General features: G+C 49.5%; 1 protein-coding gene and 1 long non-coding RNA gene across 3 annotated transcripts in view; one reads left to right on the top strand and one right to left on the bottom strand.

The window, feature by feature from the left end:
- CNTFR (ciliary neurotrophic factor receptor) overlaps window positions 1-21,499 on the bottom strand; it is a 432,009-nt gene that overhangs the window by 112,845 nt on the left and 297,665 nt on the right. The window lies entirely within an intron of this gene.
- LOC309352892 overlaps window positions 1-21,499 on the top strand; it is a 220,311-nt gene that overhangs the window by 113,901 nt on the left and 84,911 nt on the right. The window contains exon 2 of the long non-coding RNA XR_014161452.1: window positions 4,121-4,275. This is a non-coding gene — a long non-coding RNA (uncharacterized lncRNA). The remainder of the gene's footprint in view (window positions 1-4,120; window positions 4,276-21,499) is intronic.

Genomic DNA, 21,499 nt, shown 5'->3' with positions numbered 1-21,499 from the left:
GTGTGTGTGTGAGAGAGAGAGAGAGAGAGAGAGAGAGAGAGAGAGAGAGAGGGGGGGGGGAGGGAGGGAGGGAGGGAGGAAGGAAGGAAGGAAGGAAGGAAGGAAGGAAGGAAGGAAGGAAGGAAGGAATGCCCTCCCTCTCTATTCTCTTGCCAACCACCTGAGGAACCGGAAATGCCCTTTTTGCCTGCACACCAACCTTCTCATCTATTGCTTCGAGGCTCAGTGAAGTCTGTATGCTGAGGTTTGGCTGCAAAGGACCTCCTGTGTTGGCCACCTGGCTTGGCAACTATTTCTCCTTCTCACCCAATACCAGAGCATGTTGGAGTCATGGAGTGGCAGTGTTGGAAGGGACCACGAGGGTCATCCTGTCCAACCCCCCACAATGCAGGAAAAACTCAGGAAAGGTAAAATAAAAGTCCTTCACACAGCACCATAGTTAGACAGTGGAACTCCCTGCCACCGGAGGCAGTGAGGGCCACCAACTTGGATGACTTTGAAAGAGGATTAGACAAATGCATGGAGGAGGAGAGGGCTATGGATGGCTCTGTAGGATAGGATGGGAGAGGGGCCTTGCTCTTCCGTCTTGCTTTTGGGTTCCCCATTGGGGCATCTGCTTGGTGGGATAGGAATTTTGAGGTCTTAGATATATGTTCAATGTTCATAAGTGTACCAGCCAAGCACGTACATAGATCAGCACAGGAAGACCGACCTGGAACCATTTTGATTCCCAAACTGAGCAAATGTTTTCTCTGCAAGGTCAAAGGAAAATGGAAAAGCCTCCCCATTGTCTTTTTCCTTCACAAATCCTGTCTTAAGGGCACATTTAAGATCTGAATAGGGTGTGAGCCTGTGACCTGGCTCAGGAACTAAGTATTTATCATTACAAAAGACTGGCCAGGCTCCCCAGACAATCCAGTCAAGTGACCATTAAGCAGGTAACCTGGCAGACAGGAGGTAAACAAAGCACTCAGATTTCTGCTGTAGACCGCCCTTTCTGTGATGTAGGTATGTAGGGGGTGGTCTTGGGTTACACCCCTTCTGTGATGTAGGTATGATGTATCGGGGGGGGGGGTCTTGAGCTCCAGGGCAGGGAATTTAAAATGTCTATATAAGGCCTTGCGTGCCATTGTTCTGAGTTCCTCCTCCGTCCTCCTGCATGTGAGGGGAGCACCCTGCTGCAACAGATCAATAAAGATTAAGTTTACTAGTTGCTTTGCTTCTCAATATTCTCTGGTTGGCCTCTGTGATTTTCTCCTACCAATAGGGAACCTATGTAAGGACTCTATATGGGCTCTTGGATACCCCATAAAGGAAAAAGGGCAGATTTTATTTACAACAGAGGCCGCTGTGAGAACAGGATGCTAGACTACATGGGCCACTGGCCTGATCCAGCAGCCTCTTCTGCAGTTCTTCATTGCTGTGACGCTGTGGAGAGAGTCCCCATGGTGAGGGTTGGTGGCTAATGACCTTCCCATATGGCCAGCTGCCTGCCAACTTCTGGGTCCCTGCCCCTATTTCTCCCTGCACCCTGCACCCTGCACCCCACAACCGATTGCCCTGTAACCTCTAAAGCCACTGAAGGTCTCCTGCGTCCCTCTCCTCTCCTGAAGGCAATATCTAGGTTGCTGCTCACCCTTCCCATGACAAGTTTCTGGGAAATGGATGGGCTGGGGAGGGAGAGAGGGAGGGAGGGAGGGAGAAGAGAGGTTATATGGGGTGATCAACCCAGCCTAAACTCCACCACCACCGCTGCCCACCAGCTGCCAACGGCATCGCAACCCGCCTTTGGTTAAACAAGCCCCATCCAGGCAGTAACGGGAGAGGCTGGGATGAGAATACGAACGTCCCCGGAGGTCGCCTGATGAGGGGGAATCAGCCCAGCTAGGAGGTCCGCCAGCCCCTGGCGCGCAGCCTGGGACAGCTAATTTCTTAAGAAGAAGTGGAATCAGGTTCCCTGAGGATGATGCAGCAAATTGCATTCGGGGAAAACAACAACAGAAATTGTTTACAGGCGCTCAGCGGTGGGGGAAGAGCTTCTCCCCCTCGAACTCTGTCCTCTGCAAACTGCGGAACGTTCCTGACCGCCAAGACACCCCTTCGCATCCCACTGGCAGATCCTCAAAGGCCACAGCAGCGGCAAAGGAATCTCACACGCCTGACACTCCCTTTGATGTGAGGAATGTGGCGCTGGCATCCTCCTGGTGCTTTTGCTGGATTCCAGCGTCTTGGATTCCAGCGTCTTTCTCACCCAGGACGGCAGCCAAGGACAGGACTGTCCCATCATCCCATGTGGCTTAGAAGAAACCCTCCCTCTGAAACTCTGGACAGTGTAGACAGAACTGAGCAGGAAGGTGATGATCAAGGTCTGGAAGCCAAGCCTGATGAGGAGCGGTTGAAGGAGCTGGGTATGTTCAGCCTGGAGAAGAGGAGATATAGTGGCCATCTTGAAATATCTCAAGGGCTGTCACAAGGAAGAGGGAGCACCCTAGTTTTCTCTTGCTCTGGAGGGGAGGACTCGAACCCAGAACTTCAAATTACAAAAGCGTTTGATTGAACACCAGGGGGAAAATTCTGACAGTAAGAGCTGTCTGACAGTGGAACAGATTCTCTTGGGAGGTTGTGGACTCCAATGAGGCCAAATGTTGGAGGCTTCAAGAGATAAAGTAAAGTCCTTCTTCAAACAGCACACGGCTAAACTATGGAACTCATTCCCACAGGAGGCAGCTGTCCAAACATTTTTAAAGGAGAATTAGACAACTTCATGGGGCTTTCGATGGCTTATAGCCAGGATGATTGATGCTTCTGAAACTACCAGTTGTTGGAAACCACAGGAGCACAAAGGGTTCTGGTACATGCACACTGCTTGCAGGCCTCCCATCTGGTTAGTCAGTGTGCTGGACTATGAGCTGGGTTCGAATCCCCCACTCAGCCATGAAGCTCACTAGTGACCTAGGGCTGGTCATCATCTCGTTACCAAACCTACCTCACGGGGTTATTGTGAAGATGGAATGGGAAGATGGAGAGGTGTACAGCAACTTGCGCTCCTTTGAAGAAAGCGGTGGTAAATAAATGTAACAAACAACTAAAATGAATGAATGAACAGGATGCCGTACTAGATGGGCCATTGGCCTGATCCAGCAGGAAAATTCTTATGCTCTGCTACCTGATTCTCCCTCTTGGTCCCCCTTGCTTATGCCTTCCTTTAAAAAACCACTTTGTTGTACCTGGGGGACTGATTTGGAGCCCAGAAGAGCCCCAGGCTGCCTCAAAATGCGGGCAACTGCCTTTGCTCACATCCTGGTCCTCCGCCTGCCTCTCTCCCCCCTCCTGCTGTTGTCGTCTCCCACCGTCTCCCAAACCATCTAAATTTAGCCGGGGAGCTGGAGGCAGAGATCTGTCTTTTGCTTATGCTATCTCCTGCAACGTGCCATGTGCACTGACAGAGCGGGATTAAATAATCGCCGGAGGCTGCCAGCCAAAAATTCGGTGGGTAAATTCAAATCAATATGTAAAACCCACCCGGCCCCCTCCTAGCCTCAGAACACCCCCTCTTCCTTTGCCCGGCCTGGCTCAGAGCCAGGTCCCCAGCCCAAACAACAAAGAGTGTATCAAAGCTTTGGAGAGCCGCTGTTAAAATGAAGTTTCTCCCTACAGGTGCTGGAGGGAAAAGGGACTGTGTGCAAAAGAGCGAGAGGCAGGAAAGAAGGAAAGCACTTATCTCATAGAATCATGGGATTGTAGGATTTTAGAGTTAGACGGGGCATCCAGCGGTCATCTAGTCCAACCTGCTGCAATGCAGGATTCGAAGCTAAACATCCTGACAGATGGCCACCCAACTGCTCTCCAATGAATGAGTTTGTGCCACCTCCGAAGGTCATCCACTCCACTGTTGATGAGCTCTGACTTTTGGTCGGGTCTGGAGCAAAATAGATCCTCATGCTTGGCACAAAAATGGAAGCAAAAAGAATTACCGACGAAAGAAGAATGGCAGATGAAACTGATGGACTATGCAGAATTAGATAAATTAACAGGAAGGGTTCAAAACCTGCGGGACCAGGGATTCTTAGAAGACTGGAGTAAATATATGAACTATTTGAAAAGTCATTGTAACAAACAGATTATGCTAGTAGGACTGCAAGAACTTCTGTAATGAGGACTATTTGAAATATTGCAAGAAAGACTATGAGAAGAGTTGTTAGTTAATGATAATTAAGAGTAATAGAGAAATTAAGAAATGCAGAATAAGTGATAAAGAACAAAAAATCATCAGAGGTGTTGAGGGAAGTCTAAAATATTGTGTAAGATGAGAAGCTATGTTATATGATTGTTGGAAATGATATGTTAAAGAAACCAATAAAAATGTATATATATATATAAAAACAAAATAGATCTTCATGCTGCACCATTCTTGCTTTTCTCCCCATGCTTGTCCTCTGCTGCCTGCAAGACACCCCCCCCCCCCCGCCCAGCCACGATTTCTGGCAAGTCTCACTTGGACTGGGACGCCATGGGAGCTTCAAAAACATTCTGAGTGTTGAGGGAAGAGGACCAGCCACAGAATGTCAAAACAGAACAGAAATGGTTGCAGCAAAGGTGAAATCAGAACAGCCTGAGGGCTGGATGCTGCTGGCAGAAAGGGAGGGGGGAAGGAAGCAGGGCTGTGGCCTAAGAGAGACAGCATTATTTTTTTTGGGGGGGGGTGTATCTGCGGGGGCTCAGCTTCACATCCCGAAATGCACACTAGCATCTTTTGGCTGCAAGTTTTTTGGCCGTTATTTCACATTTGGAAGTTTACAGTGGGCACAGCGGTTTTGTTTTCCTTTTGGCCGTACGAAATAATATAATTGTGCTTTTTTTTATGCCTTTCTGAGAATCGTCAAGAAAGCAAAGAAGTGACAAATAACTTGCTGGAAATGCTTTTGTGTCCCGGTACGCCCCCCCCCATACACAAGCCAACTCTTGCAGGTGCGCCCCCCCCCAATGATAGCAAACACAGGAGGGGGCTTTGCTGCTTCCCCCCTCAACAGCCTGTCCAGGCCCAGCCAGATGTTTTTCCCTGCAGCAAGTGACCTCCCCATGTGGCTGCCTCAGATGCGCCTCCCCCCCCCCATGGGCTTTCGCCTCCCTCCTCTAATCGCATTAGCAGTGCAGAGTGCAGAACAGCCTCTGGGCTTCTGTCCAGCTCCCCAGCCGGACCTCCTTGGAGTTTGCAGCAGCTTGGAGCAGTTTGAAGTAGGACACAGAAAGGCGAGGGGGGGGGGGGGAAGAGATTAAAAAAAAAAAAAGGAGCTGGAGCAGAAGGTAGAACGGGGCAGGTGGAAAGAGGGAGCTTAGGATTGAAGTCCCATCCTTCAAAAAAAAAGGGAGGGTAATGAGGGGAAAGACACTCTGCTCATGCTCAGAGGCACAGGTGTCTCAGGAAAACCAGTCACTTCCGGGGAGCTCAAATCGAACCTCCCAGGAGCTCAGAACAGAATGGGTCTTACTCTCCTGGGAGCATCCACAAAGCTGTGGCCTTTGGAGAAGAGGAATGGTCCCTGGCTCAATTCTCGGAACGGAAACTGCAGGAAGGTTTCAGTCTAAGAATATATCCAACAAGGGCATTTAAGAGAAAGCTTAAAAACCCAGTAGGGCTGCTGACAGGAGACGCGGGTGGCGCTGTGGGTTAAACCACAGACCATAGGGCTTGCCGATCAGAAGGTCGGCGGTTCGAATCCTGCGATGGGGTGAGCTCCCGTTGCTCGGTCCCAGCTCCTGCTAACCTAGCAGTTTGAAAGCACACCAAAGTGCAAGTAGATAAATAGGTATCGCTCCGGCGGGAAAGTAAACGGCGTTTCCATGTGCTGCTCTGGTTCGCCAGAAATGGCTTACTCATGCTGGCCACATGACCCGGACGCTGTACGCTGGCTCCCTCAGCCAGTAAAGTGAGATGAGCACCGCAACCCCAGAGTCAGCCAAGAATGGACCTAATGGTCAGGGGTCCCTTTACCTTTACCTTTAGGGCTGCTGACACAGGCATACAAACCAGTGCCAAATAAGATCTTCCTTTACCTTATTTAGGGGTGCGGGTGGCGCTGGGGTCTAGACCACTGAGCCTCTTGGGCTTGCCGATCGGAAGGTCGGCAGTTCAAATCTCCGCAACGGAATGAGCTCCCGTTGCTCTGTCCCTGCTCCTGCCAACCTAGCAGTTCAAAAGCATGCCAGTGCATTTTGGACCTGGAAGGGTACGATAATAACTTTGGCTGTCATGCATACTTATGGTACGATAAGGCAAAGGTGTATAAAGGTTTCAAAAATCATATTGTTAGGAAAGCATTATATAATGTTTGGATCCGATATAAAGATCTGTTGGAAAGTAAAACTCCCAGGTGGCTGTCACCAATGGAAGCCAAGGAGGTGAAAAAACTTAATATGGATTCTAAATGGCCAAAATATTGTGAAATCTTAGAACATGATGGTGAAAGAGTTAAACTTCAGAGTTATGAGAAATTAAAGTCCAAAGTTCGAGATTGGTTGCACTATCATCAGATAAATGAGACATTTAAACAGGACAGGAAAATAGGATTTCAGAAAGAGAGGTCAAAATTAGAAACAAACTGCTAGAACCCAATACTAAGAACTTGTCAAGAATGTATAATTTGCTGTTGAAATGGAATACACAGGATGAAACGGTGAAATCAGCTATGATTAAATGGGCACAAGACATCGGTCATGACATTATGTTTGCTGACTGGGAACAGTTATGGACTACTGGTGTTAGATTTACCGCATGTAATGCTTTGAAAGAAAACATAATGAAAATGATCTATAGGTGGTACATGACCCCAGTCAAGCTTGCAAAAATCTATCATTTGCCCAATAATAAATGTTGGAAATGTAATGAGACTGAAGGTACTTTTTACCACCTTTGGTGGACCTGCCCGAAGGTTAAAGCTTTTTGGGAAATGATCTATAATGAAATTAAGAAAGTCCTTAAGTGGACCTTTCCTAAGAAACCTGAGGCTTTTCTCTTGGGCATGGTTGGCCAATTGGTGTCAAAGAGGGACAGGATTTTTTTTATGTATGCTACCACAGCAGCAAGAATTCTTCTGGCAAAGTATTGGAAGATGCAAGAACTACCTACTCTGGAAGAATGGCAAACAAAGGTGACGGACTTTATGGGACTGGCTGAGATGACTGGCAGAATCCGCGACCAGGGGAAGGAGACAGTGGAAGAGGACTGGAAGAAATTTAAAATATATCTTAAAAACTGTTGTAAAATTGAGGAGTGTTAAGATGTCAAGGGGTAAGAAGCAGAGAATTACAGCTGTAATTAACAAATTAAAGAAAACTTAATGAAAGGGAATTATAGATAAATTGACTAAAGGGTTGCTAAAGAATCGTAAAACAAGGATGCAGTGATGGGGAGGTATGGGGAAGTCGAAGGAAAGAAGGTGCATGAAAATAAGATTATGAAGTTATACATGTTTAAATGTTTTGTATGTTTTTGTTTTGTGTTTCGCTTGTCTTTATTATGTGTTTGGAAAATGAATAAAAATTATTATAAAAAACAAAACAAAAGCATGCCAGTGCAAGTAGATAAATGGGTACGGCTGTGAGGGGAAGGTAAACAGCATTTCCATGTGCTCTGGCTTCTGTCGTGCCAGAAGTGGTTCAGTCCTGCTGGCCACGTGACCAGAAAATTGTCTGTGGACAAAAGCCAGCTCCCTCGGCCTGAAAACGAGATGAGCGCCGTGACCCCGTAGTCGTCTTTGAGTGGACTTAACCATCCAGGGGTCCTTTGCCTTTTTACCTTTACCTTTTTGCCCTTAAATTGAAAAATCCTAAAAGGAAGCAACTAGTGAAAAACAGGATCACGAGGGAAATCCTCAAAGGGCTTTCAGCTGATAGCAAATTACCTTAGACAGGAGAAGCCATCAAGGTGCTCCACTGATGGGCACAACTCCAATCACCCCTTTTCCTCCCGTACTTAGCTGGCTGGGCTTGGAAGTCTTTGGGGGAAGCTCTTCCTTTGTTCCCCACCCCACCCTCCCGGGAACACTGGGTGGAGATGTGGAAGAGGGCCGTCTTGGTGGTGGCTCCTCCCAGGCATCTGAATGCCAGTCGCTGGAAAGCGTAGGAGGGGAGAGTTGCTCTTGGGCTCCGTTCCCGCTTGCAGGTTTCCCATGGAGACATCTGGTTGGCCTCCGTGAGAAAGCCACTTCCGCCCTGCAGAGGAGGTGGGGGTTTGCGCGATTGGGGGAATCCCCGGCCGCATCACTCCCCAGCCGGCCAATCAGCTGGCTAAGGGGGCGTGGCCTGCCTGGCCGGGGATCTCCCTCTTTGCTGCCTGCCAGCTGTTCCTGCTTTTCCCACCCTCCCGCTCTATAAGGTTTTCGTTCCTTGACCTTGCTATGGACCTTGGTTGGTCGCCATTGAGGGGCCTGGTAGGAATTTTTCCACTAGGCAAATTGGCACCAGCCGCTGAAACTGGTTTTCGCCTACCTCGTAGCAAACTGTCACAACTTTCTGGGTATTGGCGGTTAGGCATTGTTCTGTAGACGGAAGAGGGGAGGTAGCGCCATCACCTGCCCCCCATATTGAAGGGTAGTCCGATAAAGGATTCCGGGGGGCGTGGCCCTGTCCAAAGCCTGGGGAGGTGAGAGCCTAAGGCACGCCCCCTAGCGGTGACCCCGGGGGAGTTCCTAGTTGATGTGCATCAGCAGGACTCCCCCTATGGGTGGCTAACCCTTCCCGGACTTCTAGCGGACGGGCTGAAGTCGGATATAGTCGGTTAGGACCAATGCCTAAGCCAATACCGCTCATCACCTGTAACCAATAAAGTTGTGGCCTGTTTTAGACCATTAACCTTAATAATTGTGTCATGTGCCATTATTTCAACATGGGGGGGGGGGGGGACTCGCCATGCAGCAGGATACTGGACTAGATGGGTCCTGCAGGAGATGTTCTCCAAATCCTATGAGATTATGTGCCTTTCCCCAAAGCTTTCTTGAAGATACAGGCTTGTGCACCATTGTTCTGGATTCTCTCCTGTATGTGGTGAGTGGGGACCCTGTTGCAACACTTAATTAAGATCAGGCTTACCAGCTGCTTTGCTTCTCAATATACCCTGGTTGTCTTTGTCCATGGAGTTTTCTTGGCAGAGATATTGGAGTGGTTTGCCGGTTCCTGCTCCAGTGGATCACATTGGGTCAAAACTCGCCACTATGACCTGTCCATCTTGGGTGGCCCTGCACGGCATAGCTCTTAGCTTCTCTGAGTTATTCAAGCCCCTTCGCCACGGCAAGGCAGTGATCCATGAAGGAGGCTGAAGAATTGATGCTTTTGAATTCTGGTGCTGGAGGAGACTCTTGAGAGTCCCATGGACTGCAATAAGATCCAACCTCTCCATTCTGAAGGAAATCAGCCCTGAGTGCTCACTGGAAGGACAGATCCTGAAGCTGAGGCTCCAAGACTTTGGCCACCTCATGAGAAGAGAAGACTCCCTGGAAAAGACCCTGATGTTGGGAAAGATGGAGGGCACAAGGAGAAGGGGACGACGGAGGATGAGATGGTGGGATAGTGTTCCCGAAGCTACCAGCATGAGTCTGACCAAAGTGCGGGAGGCAGTGGAAGACAGACGTGCCTGGCGTGCTTTCGTCCAGGGGGTCACAAAGACTAAACGACTAAACAACAACAAACATACTATGGTTGGCCTATGGAACCAACTTAAGGACTCTATATTGGCTCTGGAATACCCCATAAGGGGAAGGGAGCAGTTTTCCTGCAACAATACGAAGCCTACACAGAAGGTCAGACACAGACCTTCACAGCGACCACAACAGGGAAATTATGCAGAAGGAAAAGGGGAGAAGGAAGTCCTTGCTCACATCCTGCCTGCTCTATGGCTTAGTGGAGGTTTGAACACTGCCAAGGGGAATATACAAAGCGCAGCCTCCTTGCACTTGCCTGCTCTCCCTAAGCTTTCAGATATCTAAAGAAAATCTTTGTGGAGTATCTCTAACATCCTTGCTTTTGGAGGTGCATCAGAATGTGCTTTCAGCACCGCAGACATTTGAGTGCGCAGGCCTATTTCTGAACCCCCGGGCAAAGCTGGCTTGTGGACAATTTTGCACCTCTCACTCCTCTTCCTCTGCTTGGGAAGGAAATCAGACAGAGTCCGGCAGAAGGTGTTTCTGCACCAATGGGAATCAGGATTCCCAGATCAGTGCAGCATCCCACATGGAGACCAATGTGATCTGTTTATGCTTTTATCTGCCTTCCTGATGCTGCAATGCATTTAAGAAACATTTAATTGCTGCTTTTAGCTAGGAAAAGCATTTTATGCAGAAGCCTACTCTTCTAACATATTTGGAAATGATGTGCACATTTTTAGTCTAAATGAGTGGGGATACTTCTTTTTTTTAAAGAGGAATAACACCTCTGTCTCTCACACACACTCCCACACAAACACAAGGGGGTCAGACGCACTAACCTTTTGCCCCACACTTTTTAGGTGCAGTTCCACTCTTCAAAGGTCCATCTCCAAGCACGTTTTCCCCCTCTACCACTTCTCCCAGGAAAAGCAACTTTTTAACACTGAATCAGAGCAAATTGCAAGCGGGTTGTGCACCGATTTCTGTTTGCTCCAATTCAGCAAACACACAAAAAGGCTTGGACACAAAGCTTCAAAGTGCCTAGAATTGCAGCCCAGAGGGAAGTCTGAATGGGCCCTCACTTTATAGCAAGTAGTCGTCTTGCTCCAATCATTAAACCTCAATGTTGGTGCAAAACTCCTGGCTGGCCCAACCCTGCCCTGTTCCTTGACGATGAGAACAGAGTCGCTTCATTTCACAACACCCAGAAGTTTTCCTTCCCCATACTCAAACAGGCTCACACAAGCTCAGTGAAAGAGGAAATATTTTGCACGCAGAGGGGTCCCGAGTTCAAGTCTTTGGACTCTACAGTGAATAAAGGCTCAGAGGGTGAATGGAAGATCTCAGAGCTTGGAACACATCTGAAGAAAACACTGGGGCTAAGTTGCACCTCTTTACCCTGGCCTTTGAAAAGTGAAGAATTCACAGAATCGTACAACTGGGAGATTTGGAATGGACACAAAGGATCACATGGTCCAACCCCCTGCAATGCAGAAATAGATTTGGGGTCTTCCCTTTATTTGTGTTGTGTATGGATGATTGATTTTGGGCTGGGTTTTTTTGTTTTGTTTTTATTGTTTTAATTGTGTTTTTATATGCCGCAGCTCAACCTGGGATTGCCTAGGGAAGGGGTGGGTAAGAAATGCAAAAAACAAAGATGAATAATAAAAACAGAAGGCAGCGAAGGAGTAAGAGGAGAAACCAGTGACCTGACCGAGTTATTTGGCAACTTCTGTCTAAAAACCCCACATTAGTCTCCGTTGCAGAAATCCATCCAGGCTCACCCGAAAGGTGTGAATGTAAAAACCATCAAAGGGAGAGAAAGAAAAATTCAGCGCGGCCACGGAATTAGAGATGAAAGGTAGTTTATTTTCTGGTTAAATGCAAAAGGCTTTCAAGATAAACAGTAACAGGCCCTGCCTTGAAGCCGGCTAACAGTGTCCATATGGGATGTTTAGACCACTTTGCCTAATCCAGAGCATCAATTCACAGACCGCATCCCTCACTCACCCACCGGGCCTGTCTTCTGTTTCCAATTGCAGATGGAGGTCAAACAAGTCATTACCATTCTCTTTTCAAGGAACACTTTGGCTATAGATCTCCTAACATCTTGCAGCCTCAGCCCAGAGCAGCTTCAGAGACGCATTTGCCAGGCCAAAACTTTGTGGCTTACTTTAAAGGGCGGGAGGGGGGGGTCCTCACCCCCCACAAGGGTACCTCCAAAGCGTCCCTCTCCTTAAGGGGGCACCTTCAACAAAACTGGGTGCCAATTTGGCTTCCTAGGATGGACAGAAATCCAGGGACCAAAACAAAGCAACAGGAGTCTGGCTCCCACGAACAACTCCTTAGGTTTGCATGGGGAAAAAAGAAGATTATCCTTTAGGAATCCTGGTCCCAGGCAAAGACAAATCTGCCCATTTCTGTTTCTCATCCCCCCCCCCCCCCGGATTATGTTCAGTTCTCTCCGCTTCCAAATCAGTTTGCGGAATTTTATCTGTTCATTTGCATGCATTTCAAAGGAGCACAGAATTGCAGAGCAAGGTTGTCTAATCCAACTCCCTGAAATGAGAGGCGTGCTGAGGCTCCTTGTAAGGAGACTTATTGGTGTCCCCCGCCGCACCCCCATCCCTCGTGCCCAGGGCAAGGAAAAGTTTGCTTTTTGTCACCTTTCGCACTCTGCCAGGGGCTTCCTCTTTGGCGCCCAAAGGAATCTGTGTGTATCACCCAGCCACCCAGAGCAGCTGCCCAGGAAGGGCGCAGGTGGATGGGTGGGCTCCTAGCCACTCCGAGCCAGAAGGGGGAGCTGGCATTTTTGCATTCCCAGTGGGCCTGTGTCATTGGTGGGGGCCAACCTGGCCAATCCCAGGTCTTCTTCTTTGGCAATCACCCCTGAGTAAGACTGTCTTCCATAAACACATAATGATGATAATAATAATAATAATTTTTTATTTATACCCTGTCCATCTGGCTGAGTTTCCCCAGCCACTCTGGGCAGCTCCCAATCAAGTGTGAAAAACAATACAGCATTAAATATTAAAAACTTCCCTAATCAGGGCTGCCTTCAGATGTCTTCTAAAAGTTAGATAGTTGTTTGTTTCTTTGACATCTGATGGGAAGGCGATCCACAGGGCGGGCGCCACTACCCAGAAGGCCCTCTGTCTGGTTCCCTGTAACCTCACTTCTTGCAATGAGGGAACTGCTAGAAGGCCCTCGTCGCTGGATCTCAATGAGTGTGTGACCGTGGAGGCCAATTCTGGATCCACACATCCTTCTACAGTGGGGACATTGGTTTCCGGGCGGGAGTTGATCACGGTGTGGATTTGCCAAGCGTGCCTTCCTCTTAGCACGTTTCTCCCTTGCATCCTGAGTTCGAGTGTCTTCAAAGCCCATGGCACCTTTGGTAAAGGCTGTTCTCCAACTGGAGCACTCGCAGGCCAGTGTTTCCCAATTGCTGGTGTTTATACTACATTTTTTTTTTAAAAAAAAATTGCCTTCAGACGGTCTTTAAACCTCTTTTGTTGACCAGCAGCATCACCAGCTTTCCATTTTCAAGTTCAGCATGGAGTAGTTGCTTTGGAAGATGATAATCTTATGCTCCCCACCCACAGTGGCAGTTCCATGTGCTGCACAGCCGGCGGTTGCTTGCAGCAAACCACCCAGGCCAACTGCAAGACTCTGGCGCCCTGGGACTCTGAGGTCCTGCGGTTCAGTGGCTCTCCTGCCAGGGCGGTGGCAGCCTTCCTTTCTCCTGCCGAGCCACCAAGAGATGGAAAAGCGCGTGAGCAGCAGCAGCAGCAGCAGCCTGACCCTGCCGGGATCACATCACAAACCCTTTGAGGAAGGGATTCATTCCTGCCTCCGCTGCCTTTCTCCCTGCCGACCGCATGACTCTCCCTCGCCGCCACCTCTGAGCAGGGCCGCCTTGTTTCTTTGGCAGGCGATGCTCAGTTCCCCGAGGGAGCCGGGTGAGAGAAGAGGGGCATGTGTTTAGAGCGTTTCCACTCGGTTCCACTCTCCTGGGCTATTTCTATCTCGTCTTGTCAAAATTTATCAAGTGCGTAATTGTTTAAACAGCATTAAAGTGCCGGGAGCCAGAGCTGCTGGGAATTGTCCCACGCCCGCCTCCGTGACTCGGGCTGACAGCTCCGGGAGGGGAAGGAGATGCTGTTGCGGAAAAGCGCCAGGCCCCCTCGGGGCACGGGCACGGAGCCGCCTAGGGAGAAAGAAAGCTGCAACAAATGCGCTTTCTCTCTCTGTCTCTGTGTCTCTCTCCTCCCCCCCCCCCCCCCAGGAGAAGGAACACTCTGATCCTAAACCTCTGCGGCCTTGCGGGATATCTCCAGGAGTAGAAAAAGCTGAGGAGCAAACCTTACACTAATCTGGTGCCAAACGTCCTGCTGGCGCTTTCCTTTTGGACCACATCAGCAAAGCTGGGTGTGGTGGTCTTGTCTTCTGGGCAGCCCAGGACCTCCAGACACACTGCCCAGGCTTCCACCCAGGGAGGTCACTTTGGTGCTGCTAACACAGAAGTTTGGCTTCACCCCAAGAGGAGCACTCCACCCTCTCTCTTAAAGGAAAAGGTCAAGGGACCCCTGACCATTAGGTCCAGACGTGGCCGACTCGGGTTGCGGCGCTCATCTCGCTTTACTGGCCGAGGGAGCCGGCGTACAGCTTCCGGGTTGTGTGGCCAGCATGACTAAGCTGCTTCTGTCGAACCAGAGCAGTGCACGGAAATGCCGTTTACCTTCCCGCCGGAGCGGTACCTATTTATCTACTTGCACTTTGACGTGCTTTTGAACTGCTAGGTGGGCAGGAGCAGGGACTGAGCAACGGGAGCTCACCCTGTTGTGGGGATTTGAACTGCTGACCTTCTGATCGGCAAGCCCTAGGCTCTGTGGTTTAACCCACAGCGCCACCCACGTCCCACTGTCTATCTTAGTTTTCTTTTAAAAAGTTTTTACATACATTATTAACTGGGGGTTGGAAGAACTGCCACAAAGATACAGAGATTGTCTGGGGAGCACTCCACTGCCTCTCAAGACAGATGGATGGCTGCAACAGCAGTTCTTCAACCTTCTCCTTTGCCTTCTGCCATATAAGCCTCTAGCAATGGTGGAGAAGAGCTCTGCAGATTCCTTACAGCACCCTTTGTAGACCTGATGACCTTCAGAAGCTTTAGTTTGCAGCTCCCAACAGCCCCAGCTGTGCCTTTTTGCACAGTCCCTCAGGCCAGCTTTCAAAGTGGCCAGAGTCCCCTAGTCACACAACCAAAGCAGCAACAGGCACCACAAGAGATCATGGATCTCGTCCGCAACAGGTTTCGTGATTGCCAGTCATATCTGGGCTGAGACTTGCAAGCCACCAGCTGGCACACTGCATAGCCAATGTGGGGGTCCCCTGAGAGCAAGACCATCGGCAAGCCGGCCCCACTCCAACCGTCCTCCCCTCTCTGATGTCGCAAGTCTGTCTGTTATTATTGCCAATTTATTAATCGCCTTCTGAAATAGTTGAAAACACATGCATGAACAGCAGGCTAAAAGTCCCATTTGTCCAGCTGGAAAAGGCTATTGGAACAAACATGTCTTCAGTTGTTTCTGGAAAGCACAGGCAGTGGGCAAATTTCAGGAGGAACGCTCCACAGAATAGGGGCAATCACAACAAAGGCCCTGCTCTGAGTGGGCTTTTGAGATCTTTGGACCTTGGAAGAGAAATCTATCTCTTGGGGGGGGGGCATAAAGACTGAAGCAGTCTCTAAAAGCCAGGTGCTCACTTGAGTGCATGTGCTGGAGCTGAGCTGGGTTTCCTCTTCAACTCTTTCTCTTGACAAAACTCCCAATGCCCAACTAGAAGAACTAAGACTGTCCATCTCTGGGGTGATCATGTGCCCTATACCTGAGGGTATAGGACAGTATAGAAATTCAATAAAGCACCACCATCATCCTCATCATCCCAAGAAACAGGAATTGACTTGACTAGGTCAACATAAGGTCTGTATAGTTAAAGCTCTGGTTTTCCCAGTAGTGATGTATGGAATTGAGAGCTGGACCATCAAGAAGGCTGATCGCCGAAGAATGGATGCTTTTGAATTATGGTGCTGGAGGAGACTCTTGAGAGTCCCATGGACTGCAAGAAGATCAAACCTCTCCATTCTGAAGGAAATCAGCTCTGAGTGCTCACTGGAAGGACAGATCCTGAAGCTGAGGCTCCAAGACTTTGACTACATGGTGAGAAGAGAAGACTCCCTGGAAAAGACCCTGATGTTGGGAAAGATGGAGGGCACAAGGAGAAGGGGATGGCAGAGGACGAGATGGTTGGATAGTGTTCTCGAAGCTACCAGCATGAGTTTGACCAAACTGTGGGAGGCAGTGGAAGACAGGAGTGCCTGGCGTGCTCTGGTCCAGGGGGTCACAAAGAGGCGGACACGACTAAGCGACTAAACAACAACAACAGGTCAACATGGAAATTAAACACATGCAAACCAGAAACAGGAGACAGAGACAAAGGGAGAGGTAAGGAGGGAGAAGGGGGGGAAGGAGAAGTACCCACACAAAAGGCAAGTGGCCTTTTACCTCTTCCCAAACAAAGGGCAACTTTTATTGGGAATCTGGGGGGGGGGGGGCAGAGAAGTTTGCCAGGCAGGCAACTATCCAGTGGAACTCAATGCCAGAGGATGCAATCTTTGCAAATGCAAAGCTGAGTTGGGCATCTCCATGATTATTTATTTGTACATGGATTAATGAGATGCCGTTCTCAAAAGCGAGACAAGGGAACTTTCAGCATTAAAAAAGAAGAAACCTGCACAAGAAAAACTCATTTATATTCAGAGCGAAACCAATTAACGCTGAGAAAGTTGGCACAAACCTGAAAAACCCCAACTCTGCTGGTAGGAGACCGTCTAGGGCTGGGAAGGATTAGAGTGAGATTGTCCCAGGGGCAGCTTTGCTAGAGATCTGTCATCGGATGCCGCAGAAGCATCGGCCCCTTCCAGAGGCGGGAGACAGATGCAGATCCAGCCAGCCGCTGCTGGGAGCCCTGGTGGTGCTGGCTGAAGACAGAGAAACTGGCACCGTCCCAGGGAAAGGCCACGGCTTGGCCCCCAATGCAGACTGCTGCTCCCCTGTCCCAGAGGGCAGCTCATGGCTACCTACGCAGGTATTAGGAGAGTGACACCTGCCCCACTGGCCAGCGCTGGCTAGGAGAGCCTTCTGGAGAGACCACCTTTGCCAGGCTGAGACGCTGCCAGCCAGGCCTGCACCCCACACGGGCCTCAGCCGTCCCTGCAGCGATCAGCTTTCTTGAGGAAAAAGGCTGTGGGGGAGTTGTTTACACAGCCATTTGGATCCTTTAATTATTTCGCTGGTTTTGTCATGTTAACAAGGATAAACAAGCACACAAGAGGAAAAACTGGGCCGCTGTCCATTTGCACGGCCAAGGCGGCATCATCCGTCAGGCGGAAGGCAGCTCCGCAAAAACAAAACCAAAGGGGTCTGGGGTGTACTATAAAGCAAGGGGTTCTTCTTCTCCTGCCCTACATGTCGGGGCATCTGTGGGGCATCTGCTGCACACATGTTGCAGGCAGGAATGCCTTTTTAAAACCCAAAGTTAAAAATGAGTTTACTTTCACCAAAGTCCATTTCACTAGATCCCTGCAGAGAAATTAAGTGCAGAGAATGAGGCTGCAGATCTGAAGATCTGTTGGGTTTCTTTCCTTTCTGTTTTTCTAGTGGACACGATTCCTGGCTATTTCCATCTCTGGCTCAAAAATCTCATGATGCTGGAGGGGGTCTTTCGGGAAGCACTTGTGAGTGGGGGCCCAGGTGTGAGTGGGAGCCCTGCTGCCCGCAATCTGGCCTCAGCATTCTGCGCAGCTGCTGCTCCCGAACGAGACCCAAGTGCCGCACCACACAGAGCGCATTACAGCAATCCAGCCTCAGGGTTTCCAGTGCATGAACTGCAGTGGTCAGGTCACCCTCGTCCAGGAATGGCCACCGTTGGCCAACCAAAAGAAGCTGGTGGAAGGAACTCCTAGCTGCAGGGAACACATGGGCCTTTGCTGGAACCTGGGAGAGAGCCTCTGCCAGCCCGTGTAGAGAATACTCAGCTACGTGGGCCAGCAGTCTGATTTGGAATAAGGCCAACCAACTTTTTATTATTATTATTATTATTATTATTATTATTATTATTATTATTATTATATTATAATATAATAATTTATTATTTATACCCCGCCCATCTGGCTGGGTTTCCCCAGCCACTCTGGGCAGCTCCCAACCAAATATTAAGAACACAATACAGCAATAATTTACCGTATTTTTTGCACCATAACATTCACTTTTTTCCTCCTAAAAAGTAAGGGGAAATGTCTGTGCGTGTTATGGAGGGAATGCCTACAGGGGGCATGCCTACGGATTTCCCTCCTCTAAAAACTACGTGCGTGTTATGGTCAAGTGCGTGTTACAGAGCGAAAAATACGGTATGTTATTGTGTCTCAAAGGAAGGTCAAGGACCCCTGGATGGTTAAGTCCAGTCAAACTTGACTATGGGGTGTGGCACTCATCTCGTTTCAGGCCGAGGGAGCCGGCGTTTGTCTGCAGACAGCTTTCCGGGTCATGTGGCCTGTAGCTCAGGGATACAGAATCTGTCCTGTGCGCAGAAGGTATCAGGTTCAAGAAGCAGTTCTGAGCTGGATGAACCAGCAGGGATCAGCAAACTTTTTCCGCAGGGGGCCAGTCCACTGTCTCTCAGACCATGTGGGGGGCCAGACTATATTTTGAAAAAAAAAATGAACACATTCCTATGCCCCACAAATAACCCAGAGATGCATTTCATATAAAAGGGCACATTCTACTCATGTAAAAACACACTGATTCCTGGACCGTCTGCAGGCCGGAGTGAGAAGGCGATTGGGCTGGATCCGGCCCCTGGGCCTGAGTTTGCCTACCTATGATAAACCAGTGTTGCCTGATGCGGGGCTTATCCACACTGATCCTGGTCCAGGTCACAGAATCATAGACTCACAGAATCTTACGAGTTGGAAGGGACCCTTGGGTCATCTAGTCCAACCCCCTGCAACGCAGGAATCTCAGCTAAAGCATCCATGACAGATGGCTGCCCAACCGCTGCTTAAAAACCTCTGTGCTTTAAAAAGCCATGTCTGAGCACCTTCTATTTTTCTCCGGAGCTTTCTTTGCAAAAAACCCACTCTTTAAAGCTGAATTGGTGCAAATGGCTATTTGTGTTTCCTGTGGATTGCAGTTTTTGCAAGGAAAGAGGGAGGGAGGGAAATAATAATAATAATAATAATAATAATAATAATAACATTTTATTTATACCCCGCCCTCCCCAGCCAAGGCCGGGCTCAGGGCGGTTAACAACCAATAATAAAAATGAGTTGAATGAATACAACTTAAAAACAAGATTAAAATACAACATTAAAACAATTAAAATGCAGCCTCATCACAGGAGGAGAAAAGAAAAAGAAAGAGGAGGAATCAAATTGAAATGGCACTTAGACAGAGTTGGACCATGCCTGAGAAGCATGGAGGAAAGGTGAGTATGGATAACCCTCAGATAAGGCAGCGTCCTTGCTCTGCCCTGCTTATGAAGGATGGTCCAGAGGCTCTGAACTCGCTGGCCATCATTCCGAACTTCCTGTCTCGCAAGACCATTCTCCCTCGCCGGATAGCATTTCCCATTTCCCCCTTCCAATCTCTCTGCCAGAAAAACCTATTCTCTTACTTAACCTAAAGCTAACCCCAGCAAAGAAGGGGCCTTCATTTTTCAAGCGTACGGGCAAAGGGGGCGGTCTTCATTGCAGCCCACGCTGTATTTGCAAACCATTACCCCATCCTCTCTCCATCTTTATTTTCTGAGAGATGGCCTGGCCTTGTGACTTTCCCGTAATGTTTTCTGCTTTCTAAATCTGTCGGCGATCGAAGGGGAGTCGGGCGGAACCCTCCTTCCTCCTCGCAGGCTTACATGCCCTCTGGTAGCCCCATGGCTCCCTCCCACCTCGAGCCCCATCTCTCAGCCCCAACAGCAGCGGCCCGGAAAATTGTTTACAAAGGAGGAGGGAAGGATATTTTGATTGTTTGTGACACCGGCTGCCCCGGATTATCATGTTTTGCTGAGCGAGCCGAGGAAGCCTCTTCGGGCGATGCTGCAGGCGGACTCTTGGGAAGCCCCAGAAGGAGCAGAGGAGAAGGAGAAATTGAGACCTGCTCCAGAGCATGTCGTAAGAACATCAGAAGAGACTGCTGGATCAGGCTGGCGAGCCGCCTAATCTGCCATCCTGTTCTCAGTGTGGTCCACCAGATGCCCCGAGGGAGACCAGCAAGCCGGGTTTGAGGTTAGGACCTAAAGCACGCCCCCTATCTGTGACCCCGGGGGAGTTCCTAGTTGAAAGGCCACTCCTCAGTGGTGTAGCGTGGGTTGCCAGCACCCGGGGCAAGGCAAGTAATTTGCGCCCCCTAACCCGTGGATTTGTGCCCCCTAACCCTAACCCCCAGATGTTGCGCCCGGTGCGACCAGCCCCCCCTGCACCCCCCACGCTACGCCACTGCCACTCCTGGCTCTGGGAAGAGCTTTCATTTCCCTTTCCTGCCACCAATCCTTGCAGTTCAGGTGCACAAATTCAACTTCTTATGTGTCCCCATCTGTGGCGCATCTAATCCGCAAATCTTTTTGTCCTGACAATGGCCCTGCAGGGTAGACCACTCATTCCCATTTGACAGATAGAAGAGGAAAGTCAGCAATTGTCCTGGGGTCACCTAACAGGTAGAACCTTAAGGGGGTCCAGGCTCAGGACCAGATTCCTCTCTCCTGGCCAGCCCTGGCTGATGACTTGAGAAGGTACAGAGGAGGCAAAATGCCCAAAGGGAGGTTGAGGAAGAAGCCCACTGCTGAGGCCACAAACTTCTCCTTGTAAGAGAAGCCGCCTGGGTGGAAGTTAGGCTTCTCCAAAATGCTGATCAAGGAACTTTCCAATAAATGCAATCATCTCCCTGGCTTGGAACATCCTCAGCATTAATTCGTTTATGGCTGATGGATAGATGGAGCAGGGCCTCCTTCTTGCACAAAGGCTGTGCAATTCTCTCTTGGCACTGCATTTTGCTATGAGACAATTTGGACATCAGCTGTGGGAGCAGCCTTGCAATGAGCCTGCTGGCAGCTGCATGTGAATCCGTTCTCGCTCTCTCTTGCTGCATCATCCACTGAGATACAGGAGAACGTTGGTCTCTGGGGTTGCAAGAGGCCAACATTTTGTGATGGCCAACGGCACTGCATTGTTGCCGGTCAGGAAGAGACCACCCTCTCCTGAGCCCAGCGCCCCTTGCAACACAGCACCCCCTGATGATAGCACAAGAGGCTCAGCACCAGCACCAAAAGAGCCTGCAGGATCAGGCCAAAGGGGGCCCATCTAGTCCAGAATCCTGCTCTTGTAGCAGAAAACCTGAGAAGCCTGCAAGCAGGATCCAAGCGCATGAGCCCTACCCTCTCCTGTGGTTTCCATCAGAATGTGAGAAGAGCATCTGCTGGATCAGGCCAATGGCCCACTGAGTTCAGCATCCTGCGCTCACAACGGCCAACCAAATACCCTTTTTTTTAGAACTCTGCAAGCAGAATCTGAGCACGAGAGGAACTCTCCCTTCCTGGGGTTTTCAGGAACTGGCATTCAGAAGAACGGCTGCCTTTATTGAGGAAGCAGAACGCATGATAGCCATGGCTAGTGGGCATCAACAACCTTGATGGCAGAAGGTGAGGAGGAATTAAGGAACCTTTTAATGAGGGTGAAAGAGGAGAGCGCAAAATATGGTCCGAAGCTCAACATCAAAAAAACGAAGATCATGGCCACTGGGCCC

This window comes from Podarcis erhardii (genome assembly GCF_964252035.2).
Source record: "Podarcis erhardii genome assembly, chromosome: 11".
Lineage (NCBI taxonomy): Eukaryota > Metazoa > Chordata > Lepidosauria > Squamata > Lacertidae > Podarcis > Podarcis erhardii.
The sequence above is the reverse complement of the archived record's forward strand: the minus strand, read 5'-3'. Positions and strand labels throughout refer to the sequence as shown.